Below are 18,134 nucleotides of genomic sequence, written 5' to 3'. Positions count from 1 at the left end.
GGATCCAGAACACCTGAGAAGAGATGATGCTGACCCTCAGAGGACCCCAGATGATCCTAACCTTGAATCAACAAACAGAACTAACAATTATTGCTACATGTGTGACTGCATCATATAATTACTATTAATTAATAATATTGATAGTTCATCATCTAGCTGACTACGTCTTGTATTATTATTATTATTTTTAATTTTCTGTAAAGTTGCTTTGTAACGATTTGTATTGTAAAAAGCGCTATACAAATAAACTTGAATTGAATTGAATTGAAAAAATAATAGATTAATGCTGAAATAGTAAATTGAACCTTGTTCCTAGATGGACAGAGAGTGGAAGATAATAGATCAAATGAGGAGATGGAGATAGAGGAAGAAAAAGAGGGAAATGTAGAGGCACAAGTGACAGAAAGAGCAGGTAACAGCAAGCAAGGAGACAGAGGCTTGTGAGAAAGAGGAAAATGTAGAGGCACAAGTGTTTTCTATAGTTTTTACTATAACCGCTGTTCTTAATTATTCTGTAGAACAGAGAAGAAAAAGCCATCAGGTTGGGACAATTTAAGACATTTCAGTTTCTAATCCCAGAGCTATTATTATTTTAAACTTAAAATTGTCTTCTCTATTGTTTCTTTTTCAAAACTGCATCAAAGCATTTGCTGCTGTATCAATACATAATCATCCTTATCGATACGCGAATCAGCAAGGAATGCATCACAATATATTGCTGTATTGATATTTTGAACAGCGCCATTTAAAGCCTTGTTCCATGTGCCCCTTTTATACTTTGCGCACCTGCCCCGCTAAAGGTCTCTGCACGGCCCTGTTCAGAGGGAGTGTCAGCCATGTTAAAAAAGTTAACCGCTTAAGTCATTTGTGGATTAATGCTTATTGGAGACGCGAACCATTTCAAACAATTCAGTTCGATTTGGTGAACTGGTTCAAGAAGATCCGGTTACATCAAATGATTCGTTCGCGACCCGGATATCACTACACTTCAGTGTTTTGAAATCTCACACAACAGACACTGAAGAGTTTGTTGGTGCCAGACAGGCCGGTCTGAGTATTTCTGCTCAGTTACTGGGATTTTCACACAACCATTTCTAGGGTTTACAAAGAATGGTTTGAAAAGGGAAAAACATCCAGTATGCGGCAGTCATGTGGGCGAAAATTCCTTGTTGATGCTAGAGGTCAGAGGAGAATGGTCAGACTGATTCAATATTGCCTGGTCTGTTGAGTCTCGATTTCTGTTGAGACATTCAGATGGTAGAGTCAGAATTTGGCGTAAACAGAATGAGAACATGGATCCATCATGCCTTGTTACCACTGTGCAGGTTGGTGGTGGTGGTGTAATGGTGTGGGGGATGTTTTCTTGGAACACTTTAGGCCCCTTAGTGCTAATTGGGAATCGTTTAAATGCCATGGCCTACCTGAGCATTGTTTCTGACCATGTTCATCCCTTTATGACCACCATGTATCCATCCTCTGATGGCTACTTCCAGCAGGATAATGCACCATGTCACAAAGCTCGAATCATTTCAAATTGGTTTCTTGAACATGACAATGAGTTCACTGTACTAAAATGGCCCCCACAGTCACCAGATCTCAACCCAATAGAGCATCTTTTGGATGTGGTGGAACGGGAGCTTCATGCCCTGGATGTGCATCCCACAAATCTCCATCAACTGCAAGATGCTATCCTATCAATATGGGCCAACATTTCTAAAGAATGCTTTCAGCACCTTGTTGAATCAATGCCACATAGAATTAAGGCAGTTCTGAAGGCGAAAGGGGGTCAAACACTGTATTAGTATGGTGTTCCTAATAATCCTTTAGGTGAGTGTATATATATATATATATATATATATATATATATATATATATATATATATATATATATATATATGTGTGTATATATGTGTATATATATATATACACTCACCTAAAGGATTATTACAGTCCAGGATGCAGGTTTTGATTGAACAAACGGTAATTCTCTGGCATGGAGGAGCTTTTGTTGCCTGGACATCTAAATGGGTACTGAAGGTAATCGTCCTGCTCAGCATAGCCACGCTTACCCAGAAAATGTCAGCGATAACTTGATTGACTGAAACAAACAAATATATATTTAATTATAAGACAGAACCATTGTTTTTACAAAATCTTTCTGAGGGTTGCCCCCCCCCCCCCCCCTAAAATATAATTGAAATATGTGTATTGTAAATAACATAATGATATATAGTTAAACTAATTGTGCAAGTAGTAAAACAATACAAATGCAAACGGAGCAACAGCAAAAACAGTTTTAAACATCTCGAGTTCCCCCTGCTTTGCCTCACAGTGCTTTGGTCCACTGCCTGCTCCCCTTTTACCTCACCACCACCGACACACACACATTCCGGTGTGAGAAAACATCGTGTTTCAGTAGTTGTGGAATAGTGATGCGCGGGTCGGGGTTTTTTCCAACCCGCGGGTCCCGTTTTTATTATAATCGCTATCAGCGCAGACTACATTGGTGACAAAAGTAAATTGGTACACAATAATATTTTTTGGACACGATTTATTAATGACTCAGCATCATCTATATTAAAGAGAAAATAATCACGTCATCCGAAATTTAATGTGAATAAATTAAGCTTGACTAGTTCCACAATAGTGATGCGCGGGTCATCTCATGACGCCTTTTCATTTAATGACTGAGGTCTGAGGATGTCCTAAAATGTACACCGTACACGTGACGTTCTCATCACCACCTGCTTTTGGTGATTACCAGTTTATACAAAGGTACAAAACAGATTTCAGTACTTCAATAAGTTGGTATTAATATTATATCATTACCATTAAATTATGGTATTAAACTGTAAATTTAAGGTAAGACCGTTAAACCTAAAACGGTGTTGCTGTATTTTTTACTTTATAAAACCGTTAAACAAAAAACAGTGTTAATGTATTTTTTACGGTATAATTCTGGCAACCACAGCTGCCGTTTTTTTAACCGTATATTTTACGGAATATTTTTTACAGTGTAGTTAATACAGTCATACGTACAGTTGACCTTCATAGTACTAAAATATGTTATATTATACAAATAATAATTGTATTATATATTATACATTTTATTTTAATATTTTTCTTTAATAAAGTTTTTTATTTTGTTAGAAAACATTAAGTATCCCATAATGGTACAATAACATAGAAAATAAGAACAAGCTGTAAATCTAAACTGGATGATTGTAACCACTATAAGTTCATCTGCTTGGGAAAACTAACGTATCTCAGACATATTGATAATAGTCGTTGCCTTCTCTAGTGCAGCTCAACCAGGTCTCTTCCCATTCATCTGTTTTTGTGATATAACAAATCCCGGAAAATATGCATTGTAGTCTAAGCGAGTTGTTTGTTGTAGTTTTTGAAAGTGATTTCTGTTAAATAAAATATCTCTTTTTGAAGTGGACATTGAGCTTTGTAATTTTGCAGTTATTTTTATGCTCAAAAAGCAACATTGCAGACTAACTAAAGTTGAAAAAATTAAAAGGAATCTCTAGGGCCCCTTTAACAATCAACTCGCCAGGGAGGCAGGAGATGTACCAGTCTCCTGGCATGATTGCTATCTGGAGCTCAAAAGAGTGGAGGCCCAGCTTCAAAAATAGAAGAGGGACTTAGACGCTCAAATCGAGAGGGGCGTGCTCATATAAAAACCCAAGGGCACTGCTAAGCTTGATTCACAAGGAGAGTGGCTCAGCAGGGAGGAACTTCTCAGCTAGACCAGAAGGAGGTGCTAGATTAGAAGGGGTAACCCAGCAGGGCCCAATAAGAGACAGTCCAGTGGTGCAGCTGGACATGGTCTTATGCTCTCTAACTCAATAGAGGGCCTGGGTCCCGTATATTCTTATCATTAACATTAATGAATGACTGACCTACTTATTTACATTTTTGTCTTTACTGGTGTATTTGACAAATAGTAAATCATTTAGAATAATTTTTACACATCTCTTTTAGAGGGACAGTTTAATTTCACAGCAGTTAAATCATAATATCAGTCCATATGACACAATGCTCTGCTCTGCTCCAGATGATTTTTATGGTAATATGATGGTACCTTTCTACTGGTCCTTTAGAATCATTCTGATTTGCTGCTCAAGAAACATTTCTGATTATTATCAAACTTGAAAACAATTGTGTTGGTTCATATTTTTATGGAAAATGTGATACATTACCATTCAGTCTAGGGCAAAATTAAAAATATATAAAAATTAGCACTTTTATTCAACAAGGTTGAAGTAAATTTATTTAATTGATATTTAAGTGATATTTATACGGATTACAAATTATTTATATTTCAAATAAAGGCGTTTTTTGTTTGTTTGTTTGTTTGTTTGTTTTTATACTTTGAAATTCATCAAATAATCCTGAAAACGTTTAAGTATCACAGTTTCCACACACACAAAAAAAGATATATATATACAGAGTGCAGACCAAAAGTTTGGACACACCTTCTCATTCAAAGAGTTTTCTTTATTTTCATGACTATGAAAATTGTAGAGTCACACTGAAGGCATCAAGGGCTATTTGACCAAGAAGGAGAGTGATGGGGTGCTGCGCCAGATGACCTGGCCTCCACAGTCACCGGACCTGAACCCAATCGAGATGGTTTAGGGGTGAGCTGGACCGCAGACAGAAGGCAAAAGGGCCAACAAGTGCTAAGCATCTCTCGGGGAACTCCTTCAAGACTGTTGGAAGACCATTTCAGGTGACTACCTCTTGAAGCTCATCAAGAGAATGCCAAGAGTGTGCAAAGCAGTAATCAAAGCAAAAAGTGGCTACTTTGAAGAACCTAGAATATGACATATTTTCAGTTGTTTCACACTTTTTTGTAATTTATACAATTCCATATATAATTCCACATGTGTTAATTCATAGTTTTGATGCCTTCAGTGTGAATCTACAATTTTCATAGTCATGAAAATAAAGAAAACTCTTTGAATGAGGTGTGTCCAAACTTTTGGTCTGTACTCTATATATATATATATATATATATATATATATATATATATATATATATATATATATATATAACAGTTTTCAGTATTGATAAGTACCATTAGTAATAATTAATCTCAAATAATAACTGATAATAATTAAGCAGCAAAACAGCATATTAGAATCATTTCTGAAGAAATGTGACATTAAACTGAAGTAATGATGCTGAAAATTCAGCTTTAAATCACATAAATAAATCACATTTTAAAATATATGAAAACACTATTTTCCAGTGGTTTATACATATTATTATTTTTACTGTGTTTTTATATTTAGTTTTTTCCAATTATTTGACCGCCAGTGTACAAAATAAAAATATTTGAAATAGCAACATATTTTTATTATAGCAACTTTATTATATTTTATTATGGCCAGTACACCAATCTCCTTGAACAATGCATCCATGAGACATTTAGCATGTTACAAAAATATTTAATTGAACAAATATTTGAAAGATTGAGGATAGTGCATGTTTTAAAGGACGACTTCTACAGCACACCCCTCCTTGCTTACCTCTTTTCCACTTTAAGTAGGGTGTTAATATTTTGTCAGGTGCGATGAGGATATATGGGCTTATTTGACAGTGGATAGAGTTACAAAGAAGTAAAGTTTATCCTGGCGTGGCAGGGTAGTTTGATCCTCCCTGTATTGACGTTAGAATATTGTTAGCCTATCAGCAGGCATAGGTGGGTTTATAAAGGGCTTTGTCCCCCTTTTTTTTCTGGTACTGGTGTTCGACACTGATGTGTGTTTGTTAGCGGTGTGGCTAATGACAACTTCCACAACATTTTGAGATGAAAATGGGTAGAGGACGATTTAATATTAATACAATTCACAATTCATTTCAGTTCATGTCTCATAATTGTTTTTTTTTTTTTTTGTTAGTATTTTAACAGCTGTAATACCATAACATGTTGCTGAAGTTAGAAAGTGCTGCTTTTCTGTCACAAAATTGCCGAATCAGCGAGAAGGGGTGTAACTTGAAGTGGGCGTAACTTGACAAAAGACGCGTAACTTGAAGTTGTTCAAATCAGAACCTCGTGAGATTTCAAAACGAGACTTTGTCGGGATGCATTCGAAACCGCATACCCTTTAATTAGGCACTTAAGAATGCCTTAAATAGTACTTATTTCAAGTAGTACTAACTTTACGAGCGCTAAAAGAGTACATACTCTACAGCCTAAATGCGTATGCATGAAGTATGAATGCAATTTGTATATCATCCGCTATGTTGATCATGTTACCTACAAAGTTAAAACAAGCACAAAACCTTAAAAGATGTAAGTGACAGGTTTAATTAATGTATTTGTAAGTTTTTTGATAATGAATAACATTGCCCATGTTGTGGTCTTGTTGCAGAAATGGCTGCCTTTTTATTTTGTGATTGTAGTAGATTGTAGCCAATACTGTTGATTTTATTTTTTTATATTTTTATCTAAGGTCTTATCCTTAAAGCATTTTTTTTATAATTAGAAAACCCAAAATCATTATCTCTTCAATATTCTGTTCAATTATTTTACGTGAAAAAATATTTTCTTGTATAGTATTTCACACTATGATGAACACATGATTTTTTTTATTTACTGTTTTAAGGCATTATGATGGTTTATTGTTAGATACAAACGTCTTACCATGATCTTTTATGTAATAATTTGGCAATAATAATAAAAAAAGCGACTCTGCAATATCTGTAGAAAGGGTACTTCGATCAGCTGCTCGAAGATCTCAGCTTTGGAGAAGACTGTTGATTTAATACTCTAAAAATTTAAGTATTAGTACTCGAAAATTAACATAACCCCATAATTAATTGTATCTTTTGCCCACACCAACACTTACATGCAATAATAACGATAAATGCCAACCAATAATTATATAATTTTTTTTCTTAAAATTACATTTTAATAAACGAAGCAAAATGTATTTTCTTTTGTGACATAGCTATACATGATTATATACTAGTTAAACAAATGTCGATGTCGATGTGAATACATAAATTTTCAGTCAAGCAATTAATACATGAATGGATAAAATATTTATATTTTATTTACTGACAAGAAAAAAACATGTCTAAATGATTGAAATATTGTATAAAACTTAGCATCACAATAAATGAATACATGTACAAGTCAACAACACATGAAACAAAGCTTCATTCAAACTTATTGTTCTAACAATCATGTATTTACAGACGGTGAACCCAGCATCCTCCTGCCATCTGAACACAGCTGATACAGTTCTGCTGCTGCACTTCACAATCTCACTCTTCTCAACAGGGATGTCGTTGAGCAACAGGATGAAGAAGACCTTGATGATGCCTCTCTGAACCACATAACCTTGAAGCTAGAGCAGGGGAACACATGCAGGACAATCTGACTGCTGTGTCTGCTCCAAACTTTCGTGTGCCTGCACCCCATGAGCACGACTACCGGAAAAACATTTACACAGAGTTTACAAGTACATGCATTGATTTATTACTTTTGTAGTGGGCTAAACCACTGAAGTGGTCCAAATTTATAAATAAATTATAAATTTATCCAAAGCGACTTACAGTGCATTCAGACTAACAGTTTTTACCTAACATGTGTTCCCTGGTATCCGAACCCACAACCTTGCACTGCTAACACAATGCTCTACCACTTGAGCCACAGGAACACCAGTGTGTCAAAGTCAAAGTCACCTTTATTTATATAGCGCTTTAAACAAAATACATTGCGTCAAAGCAACTGAACAACATTCATTAGGAAAACAGTGTGTCACTAATGCAAAATGATAGTTAAAGGCAGTTCATCATTGAATTCAGTTATGTCATCTCTGTTCAGTTAAATAGTGTCTTTGCATTTATTTGCAATCAAGTCAACGATATCGCTGTAGATGAAGTGACCCCAACTAAGCAAGCCAGAGGCGACAGCGGCAAGGAACCGAAACTCCATCGGTGACAGAATGGAGAAAAAAACCTTGGGAGAAACCAGGCTCAGTTGGGGGGCCAGTTCTCCTCTGATCAGACGAAACCAGTAGTTCAATTCCAGGCTGCAGCAAAGTCAGATTGTGCAGAAGAATCATCTGTTTCCTGTGGTCTTGTCCTGGTGGTCCTCTGAGACAAGGTCTTTACAGGGGATCTGTATCTGGGGCTCTAGTCTCCGCTGTCTTTCAGGGCAATAGAGGTCCTTTCTAGGTGCTGATCCACCATCTGGTCTGGATACGTACTGGATCCGGGTGACTGCAGTGACCCTCTGATCTGGACACAGACTGGATCTGGTGGCCACGGTGACCTCGGAACAAGAGAGAAACAGACAAATATTAGCGTAGATGCTATTCTTCTAATGATGTAGCAAGTACATAGGGTGTTATGGGAAGTGTTTCCGGTTCCGGTTTACCTAATTAATGCAGCCTAAAAACCCTTTAACGGATTTGGATATTAAAAGCATATTAGTATGTTATGTGTATGCCAGGTTAAAGAGATGGGTCTTTAATCTAGATTTAAACTGCAAGAGTGTGTCTGCCTCCCGAACAATGTTAGGTAGGTTATTCCAGAGTTTAGGCGCCAAATAGGAAAAGGATCTGCCGCCCGCAGTTGATTTTGATATTCTAGGTATTATCAAATTGCCTGAGTTTTGAAAACGTAGCGGACGTAGAGGATTATAATGTAAAAGGAGCTCATTCAAATACTGAGGTGCTAAACCATTCAGGGCTTTATAAGTAATAAGCAATATTTTAAAATCTATACGATGTTTGATAGGGAGCCAGTGCAGCGTTGACAGGACTGGGCTAATATGGTCATAGTTCCTGGTTCTAGTAAGAACTCTTGCTTCTGCATTTTGGACTAGCTGTAGTTTGTTTACTAAGCGTGCAGAACAACCACCCAATAAAGCATTACAATAATCTAACCTTGAGGTCATAAATGCATGGATTAACATTTCTGCATTTGACATTGAGAGCATAGGCAGTAATTTAGATATATTTTTGAGATGGAAAAATGCAGTTTTACAAATGCTAGAAACGTGGCTTTCTAAGGAAAGATTGCGATCAAATAGCATGCCTGGGTTCCTAACTGATGACGAAGAATTAACAGAGCAACCATCAAGTCTTAGACAGTGTTCTAGGTTATTACAAGCGGAGTTTTTAGGTCCTATAATTAACACCTCTGTTTTTTCAGAATTTAGCAGTAAGAAATTACTCGTCATCCAGTTTTTTATATCGACTATGCATTCCATTAATTTTTCAAATTGGTTTGTTTCACCGGGCCGCAAAGAAATATAGAGCTGAGTATCATCAGCATAACAGTGAAAGCTAACACCATGTTTCCTGATGATATCTCCCAAGGGTAACATATAAAGCTTGAAGAGTAGCGGCCCTAGTACTGAGCCTTGAGGTACTCCATACTGCACTTGTGATCGATATGATACGTCTTCATTCACTGCTACGAACTGATGGCGGTCATATAAGTACGATTTAAACCATGCTAATGCACTTCCACTGATGCCAACAAAGTGTTCAAGTCTATGCAAAAGAATGTTGTGGTCAATTGTGTCAAACGCAGCACTAAGATCCAATAAAACTAATAGAAAGATACACCCTGTGTCCTTGAGCAAGGCTCTCTTCTCCAGGTTGATCATAGGATTGTAGGCCCCTGTATAATAAGAGCACTGTCAATCACTTCAGATAAAAGCTCCATCACATTTTTTGATGATGCTTTTGAAGCTTCTGAAAGTCAGCCTTCATTGTTTAAACAGTAACCAGCCAAACAAACTTTACCAAAATCACATCCTCTAGATGCTCTCACTGGCTCTGGGGTCACTGAGGATGAAGACACCACAGCAGCATCTGGTCCTGATGAGACAGTAAAGGGCAGGTGGAGTGAGGGAGCGTCTCATCTGTGACTCTCGATCATTTCCAGGATGATGCTGTGGTCTTCTCCATCCTCAGTGCACACACCAGTCTACAGACATTTTCATGTCCTACGAAAATACACATACACAATACAAAAAGTCATTACATTATTCTTTGTTTCAGGTTTTCCCTTTTTTTCACCTTTCTTTGCAGGTCCTGCTCCACCACAAAAGATCTGCAGCAAATGCACAGAAATCAAGAATAAGAAAAGATGTGTAATAGTTGTTTAAAATTACATTAATTAAAATAAAATAAAACTTAAGATTTGTTACATTTATTTTTGTAGTGTACTTACACAAATCCTTTGATGGCAGCATTCCTTCATCAGTGTCTCTGCAGAAGATTAACACACGTGTGTCTCATCTGTTCCTGAAACATCCAAACAAGAGTCAGTCTCCTCTGTCATTTATCTGTGATATACTGCATTTACATGTTGAGGTAATAACTGATGTAACTCACTTTTTATCCAACACCAATGTTCCTTAAATTATAAATATTGCAAATGGACAAATAAAATAGATAACTTATGTTTAGTTACTTTACGTAGATTTGTTTGTTTACATGACTTACACACATCTATAGCAGTGTTGACAAAAGTGAATTCTAAACAATATCACACACACATCACTCAGACACCTGTTTCATGTCTGTTAGATGTGCTCATCTACAATACTTATCAAACATTATCCAGTCAGATGATAAATAGACATTTAGTAATAGTCTTCAAGAAGTATATATGGTTTATGTAAATCCACTATTGAGTCGTGTACTTAGATTAAGCCTGTTATATCTGGGGATAGTGTCTTTACGCCTTAGTTTTAATAAATTATTAAATCCAAAAACAATACCACTGTATGAAAATGATTTATACACTTCAATTTAAATAATTATTTCGGGAAAAAAAATATTCTCACCCACCATTGTCTCTCACAGCAAGCTGTCATATTCATCTTCTTTCCAGTTTAACGGCGGTTGGCATCCAGCTTATTGGTGCATTACTGCCCTCTTCTGTTCCGGAGTGTGGATCAGATAATACGTTTTCCTACTAAAACGTACTCATCTTTCACATTGTCCCCTAACATTAATATCTACACACACATCATGCATCAAATCCTGCCTAAAACCCCTGCCTCCCTTAAAACGTAATCATTATTCTACTCTGTGCCCTAATTAACAGGGGGGCAGGGTTTCATATTTTTTTGAAGCAACCCTGGGCACCGCCATTGGTTAGCGGACCCCCACCTGCTGTTAGAATTCCATTGACTCCCATTCATTTTGGCGTCATATTGACAGTGAATAACTTTACATCTGAGGCGTTTAAAGACTCCATTTGTCCATTAATTCTTTCTAAAGAAACACGGAAATGTATAAAAGGCTCCATTACCTTGTATCTTACGTTATGGTCCTGTAGAAGCAGTTTTTGTAAAAAATAGGCTAACGATTGCGTCATAACCAGCGACTCTCTGTCACAAAGTAGATAAATTACCATATGGACAGGAGGAGAATCTCGCAGGCAATCTTTTACTGTCTATGAGGCTATCGGGGGGGACGAGGAGGCATAAAGTCAAGGGGGATAATTAATCAGAATACTTACCAAAATGTGCTCCTGTTCACACTCGCCTTCTCTGGAAGATTCGGTGGGTGATTCAGATTTCTCTTGGCACAGCAATTAGAAGACTTACAGGTTGCTCACGTGACATCTACGTCATCAAGCTCAGTTTGAGTCCACGCAGTACACCCGACCCCCAGGAAGTGTGTGATTCTAATTGACTTCACTTGTCTCCGTTGAATCCAATGGGGTCGCTGTGTCCATTTCTTTTACTGTCTATGCTAATTAAAGCCGCCATATTGCCCACAACTTATCGTTTTGAGATCTCGCGTGATTTGGACAACTTCAAGTTACGCCTCCTACTTCAAGTTACGCCTCTTTCAAGTTACGCCCCTGTCTTGCAGTCTGCAGACGTACACGCTTGGAATCTGCTGCCAGGGGCGTCTTCAAGATGGCATCGGTGTAAGTCACTTTTTTTGTCTCTTCCCTGAATTTTGTGCAAAACTTTATTATTATTCCCCTTTAAAGGTTCTTTTGTCATCAATGCGCTGATTTTAGTTTTGCTCACACTCCCTATACTTTAAAGATACTGTGTTTTGCAAATTCCAAAATATTTTCCCCTCAAAGTCCATTAACATCGTTGCACAACACGTGGATTTGACTCTCACTCTCCTGTGTGGCGTCATGATGGAGGTGGACGATACCCCGAAATTTGAAAGTGTTAAACGTATACATAATTATTCCAAAACTGCTCATGATCTGGATTCATTGGATGTGTGTCTTCCCGAATCTCCAGCGGCAAGCCCGTTACCGAAAATGCAACGCCCGTCCTCAGACCCTTCAAATGCCGTTTTGCTGGAGGCAATAGATTGACTGGATAAGAAGCAGGATGACTTTATGGAGAAACTTCTGGAGGTCGAGAAATCGGTTGCATCCAATTCCAACCTCATCTCCGATCTCACAACACGGGTTGATGCCGTTGATAAAAAAAAAACTGAGAATACAGCTGTTAAATCTGATAAAATGGACTCCCAGCTGTCTTTGCTGGCTGCAGAAAATAAACGCTTATGGGATAAAGTGGGTGAGCTGGATGCCTATAAGAGGCGTTGGAATCTGAGGATTTCGGGTGTCCTGGAGGAAGTTGGGGAGAATGTCAAGATGGTAATAATGGACATTTTTCTTCAGTTGTCACCAGGCTTAGCAGATGTTCTGCAGTCTTCGTATCTGGGCTGATGCAAGAAGATCAGAAGTGCTCAAACAGAAAAAGATTAGGATCTCAGAGGACCTGACGCAGAGGACGAAGGAAGCACGGAACAAGCTGTGGCTGTCACGGTTCGCAGATCCGTTTGCTCATTCTGTGTCGCTGCTCTGATTGGCCATCAGGGTCAGCTGCTGCTGACGAGCAATCAGATCAGCGACAGGTGCGTCTTGTTTCTGTGGGCCTACTTATAGTCCTGTGTTTGTCTTGTCTAGTGTCAGATCATTTGTTACTGTTCTCTGTCATTCTCGCTCCTTGCAGTGACGTCTAGTCCAGTTTGTTGGAGTTTCCTGCCGTGGTGCTAGTGCTTGGATTTACGAGTTCGAGTTGGCGTGTCACCTTAGCGGTTTCCTGTTTCAGTTCCTGTCTTCGAGGTTATGCCCACTGCAGTCCCTGCCCTGCCAAGGAGTGACTGCCGACCGAGAGACTTGTTCCTACCATCTGGCCTCTTTTGCTCTCTTGAACATTTAAATAAAGACTTTATTCATTCGCAACTGGATCCAGTATTTCTTGCCCTGACATAATGATCTGACCCTCATGGATCCAGCGAATGTAACCGAGGTACGAGCGATCATCAAGAAAAACGACATTCGATTTGTTCGTCAGAATGAACAGATCACGGCAACCGGTCGAGCAGTTCAGGCCTTGGTAGTGCAGGTCTCGGATCTCACCACCCAGATACAACAGCTGAGAGTCGAGCCTGTCCACGTGCCCTCTGTGCCTACACCATCCGTCGTTTCACCCACCAGCCGACCTACCAGCAACACGGATCCCCGACTGTCACTGCCTGCTGCTTATTCGGGTGAGCCCAAACTCTGTCGTGCATTCCTGACTCAATGTTCACTGTTCTTCGCTCTGCAGCCCTCATCATTTCCCACGGAGGAATCCAAGGTTGCACTCGTCATCACGCTGCTGTCAGGTTGAGCGGCGCTGTGGGGAACAGCAGTATGGGAGCAGCAACATCGGTGTCTAGAGTCGTTCCAAACCTTCAGTAATGAACTCAGGAAGGTGTTCAATCGGGCTGTGTCTGGCAGAGATGCGGCCAGGGTACTGGTGGATCTACGGCAACACAACAGGTCGATGGCAGACTACTCCATCGAGTTCCGGACGCTGGCAGCGGCGTGCAGCTGGAACAATGAGGCACAGTGGGACATGTTTCTGCATGGGTTGGATGACCGTATCCAAGACGAGATATACACTCTGGACTTACCTACTGCATTGGATGGATTGATTGACTTGGCCATTCGGGTGGACGCAAGGTTGCAACGTCGAGATGGTCTGCGACTAAGAGATCGGGTTCCAGACATGGAAGCTCGTTCCCCCTTTCCTCCTTGCGATACGGTCAGTACCGTACTCGATCCCGAATCCATGAAGGTGGGCAGAGCTTGCCTTTCCCGGGAGGAGAAGGAGCGCAGAAGAGCGTAGGGTCTGTGTTTTTTATATTGTGGAGCAGCAGGTCATTTCGCAACTAAATGCCCGGTAAAAGTCAGGGCCCGTCAGTAGCAGGCAGGTTTCTAATGGGTGGCATTTCCCTATGCGAATCCTCCCGCAAATCAACACTCTTCCCGGTGAGACTGCAGTGGGCCACCTCTCATCATCAGTGCGAGGCATTGGTGGACTCTGGGGCTGAAGGAAGTTTCATGGATCAAGGCCTGGCCCGCCGACTCGGGATCCCCCTCATTTCCACCAAGCCTCCCATCACTGTCAACGCTCTGGGTGGTCAGCTACTGTCATCGATCACTCAGTCTACTGGACCTGTGGGTCTCGTCACATCTGGCAACCATGTGGAGGAGATTCGGTTCCTCCTCATTGACTCTGCTGGTGCTCCAGTGGTTTTGGGGCACCCTTGGCTCACACTACATAACCCTCACATAAACTGGCGGCAGAACACTATCATGTCTTGGAGTAAGAATTGTCATGAATCTTGTTTGGTGATCTGTCTAACGTGCCCGAGGAGTACTTCGACCTGAGGGAAGTGTTCAGTAAGTCCCGGGCTGCTTCTCTTCCTCCGCATCGTCCCTTGGGAGATCGAATTGAAGGTCCGCACGGCCTTACATGGGGTAGTGCCTCCGCCCAGTTGTCCACTGGGTAGATTATTTGTGTCAGAGAGGTTACGGTCCAACGTTATTCGGTGGAGTCATTGTTCCAAGGTGGCTTGTCATCCAGGAGTAAGTAGTACCATTTCTCTTATTAAGCAATGGTTCTGGTGACAATCTATGGCTCGTGACACTCGCCAATTTGTATTGGCTTGCTCGGTCTACGCTAGTTGTAAGAGTTCCACCCGACCCCCAGCGGGTCTCCTTCAGCCGTTGTCAGTTCCTTCGAGACCCTGGTCACACATTGCGCTAGATTTCGTCACAGGCCTCCCTGCCTCCCAGGGTAACATGGTAGTTTTAACCGTGGTGGACAGGTTCTCGAAGGCTACTCATTTCATCCCTCTGCCCAAATTACCTTCTGCCAAAGAAACAGCGGTTGCTGTCATTGACCACGTTTTTCGTATTCATGGCCTCCTGACGGACGTGGTCTCTGACAGGGGTCCCCAGTTCATATCCAAATTTTGGAGAGAGTTTTGTCGATTACTGGGGGAGAGTGTTAGTCTTTCCTCGGGTTTCCATCCCCAGAGTAACGGTCAGACGGAGAGGGCCAACCAAGAGTTGGAACGAGGGTTGTGATGTTTGGCATCACAGAATCCGTCCTCTTGGAGCCAACAGATCTCTTGGGTTGAGTACGCGCATAACTCATTACCAGTGTCATCCACGGGCCTATCTCCATTTGAGTGTAGTTTAGGGTACCAGCCACCAATTTTCCCCAAGTAGGAATCCGAAGTTGCGGTCCCCTCTGCTCACGAATTCGTCCAGAGGTGCAGAGACATCTGGAGAACAGCCAGGGTGACTCTTCTCCAGGTGGGGCTACGCACCAAGGCCTAGGCCGATCGCCACCGGTTGAAGCCTCCCGTCTACGTCGTTGGTCAAAAGGTGTGGCTTTCATCTACTGATATTCCTCTCCGCTACGTTTGTAGAAAATTAGCTCCCAAATTTATTGGCCCATTTACCCTCACCAAAAATCTTAGTCCGGTGACGATCCGCCTTAAACTTCCTCCGCTGTACCGGAGAATTCATCCCGTTTTCCATGTTTCCAAAATTAAGCCCCTCATTCGTTCTGCTTTTAATCCGCCTACCCCAGTTCCCCCACCGCCGTGAATCATAGATGGGGAACCAGCTTATTCAGTGAGTCGTATTCTGGACTGAAGGCGGAGGAGACGCGGATTCCAGTACTTGGTGGACTGGGAAGGCTACAGTCCGGAGGAGAGGAGTTGGGTTCCTGCCTGGGACATATTGGATCACTCGCTTATCGATGACTACAATCAACAGGTAGGAACCTCTGAGAGCGTCAGGTGACGCTCCTAGGGGGTGGGGTAATGTCACGGTTCGCAGATCCGTTTGCTCATTCTGTGTCGCTGATCTGATTGGCCATCAGCGTCAGCTGCTGCTGACGAGCATTCAGATCAGCGACAGGTGCGTCTTGTTTCTGTGGGCCTACTTATAGTCCTGTGTTTTCACAACGGACAAAAAAATTTAAGAATGTCTTCAATTGCTGGCTACAAAAAAATGTAACTATGTATGTATCTATGTATCTATGGTCGTGTTCTGATAGCTAAAGCTGAAGCCATTTCTAGGATTGTTTACCCAGCTTTGACCTTATACGTCAACCCGAAAACTTGCTCATCTATTGACTCTATACTGTTTAAATTCTTGTGGAAAAATAAATCCGAGTATGTTAAAAGAAAGACTCTGATAAGATATACTTTGGAGGGAGGTGTGAATGCTTTGGACTTCAGTACTCTCAATCAGGTTTTCAAGATCGGCTGGATTAAAACGTTGCCTGAATTTTAATTTGTTATGGTTTCACATACCTAAATTTATCTTTGAAAAATGTGGAGGGTTGAATTTTTTATTGTCTTGCGTTTTCAAATGCAACAAACTTCCCCTCAAGCTTGCTAATTTTCATAAGCAAGCCTTGGAGGCCTGTAAGCTTGCCTTTTGCCACAATTTTTCCCCTCATAGGAGTATTATGTGGAACAATCAGAATGTGCTGCGTGGTAAAAAATCTTTATTAAGGATTGGGTTGACAAAGGTGTTATTTTTACTTTGGATTTATTGAATAAGGATGGTAGCTTTTGTTCCTACAATTAATTTATCAGCCTTTTTGGAGTAGATTCATCACCTAAAGTTTATAACTGGGTTACTAATTCTATTTCACCTAAACTTTTGCATATGGTTAGGTCATTCTTTAGCTACAGAGTATACGTTTGTGAAAAGCCCCAATTGTCTATTGGAGGTTTGGAGCTTTCCAATGTAAAATGTAATAACTTTTGGATTAGAAAATGTCTTATTAGGAAGATTAGCTGTCATCCCAAAGCTTTTTTCAAATGGAAATTGAATTATCCTTCTCCTTCTACAATTAATATATGGACTGGCATTAATAAGTAACTGTTACCTAACAAGTGGAAAGGGCTTCACTTTAAAATTTTACATAATTACTATCCCTGTAACTCTCTTCTTTCTAAATTTAAGTTTGACATATCTTCTCACTGCACATTCTGTAATTCTAATCTTGAAACAATACCACATCTGTTTTTTGAATGTGATTATGCAAAAGAGTTCTGGAAAAAAGTAGCCTGGCTTATATTTTCTGCTTATTACAAACTCTTTACTTTTGAGGTTGTGAATGTGCTGTTTTTGATTTGGGACACCGGGTCAAAGGAGATGGATGACAGATTAAAATTGCTCACTTTATGTGGCGAGTTTTATCTTCATAAGTGTAACGTAACTTTTTCGAAGTCCAATTTAAAACTTTTTTGTGTTGATTTAAAATTATTTTATGACTCTTTGTTTATCAGCTTATAAGAAAGCTGCTAAAACTTATTTGTTGCTTAAAGAAATTATGGTTTCATTATAAGTTACTTCCTGATTCTGTATTCCCAATGTTATTTATTTCTATTTACTTATATTCATCTTTTGTATTTGTAATGTCTATGAATCTTTTGTGAATTGTTATTTTTTAGTAGACTATCCCTGTGTATTGTCTTATATTTTATTTTATTTTTTTTGTGCTTGATACTGTATCCCCTGTGCATTGTTAAAAAAAAAAATTCATCCAATCATTATAGAGACACAAATTATGTGATATTAGTTTGAACATCTCCTGCTGTTACAAACATAACCCCAGGTATTTATTCAATACAGTGGCTAAATTAACGAAAAATAAAGCCTATACAAGTGTTGACATTTCCCAACATCACAGCAGTAATGACTTTATGAACTACTTTACTTCTAAAATCGATACTATTAGAGATAAAATTGCAACCATTCAGCCGTCAGCTACAGTATCACATCAGACAGTGCACTA

At 39.7% G+C, this 18,134-nt stretch overlaps 1 long non-coding RNA gene across 1 annotated transcript; it reads left to right on the top strand.

Moving 5' to 3' along the window:
- Nucleotides 1-7,228: 7,228 nt before the first annotated feature.
- LOC132115014 (uncharacterized) lies at nt 7,229-10,134 on the top strand. Its single transcript, XR_009425394.1, has 3 exons — nt 7,229-7,485; nt 9,802-9,869; nt 10,072-10,134. It is a non-coding gene; the product is annotated as an uncharacterized LOC132115014 (long non-coding RNA).
- Nucleotides 10,135-18,134: the final 8,000 nt, after the last annotated feature.

The sequence above is a fragment of the Carassius carassius genome, chromosome 3, assembly GCF_963082965.1.
Source record: "Carassius carassius chromosome 3, fCarCar2.1, whole genome shotgun sequence".
Taxonomy (NCBI): domain Eukaryota; kingdom Metazoa; phylum Chordata; class Actinopteri; order Cypriniformes; family Cyprinidae; genus Carassius; species Carassius carassius.
Note: the sequence above shows the minus strand (reverse complement) of the source record. Positions and strands in the feature narration are given on the sequence as shown.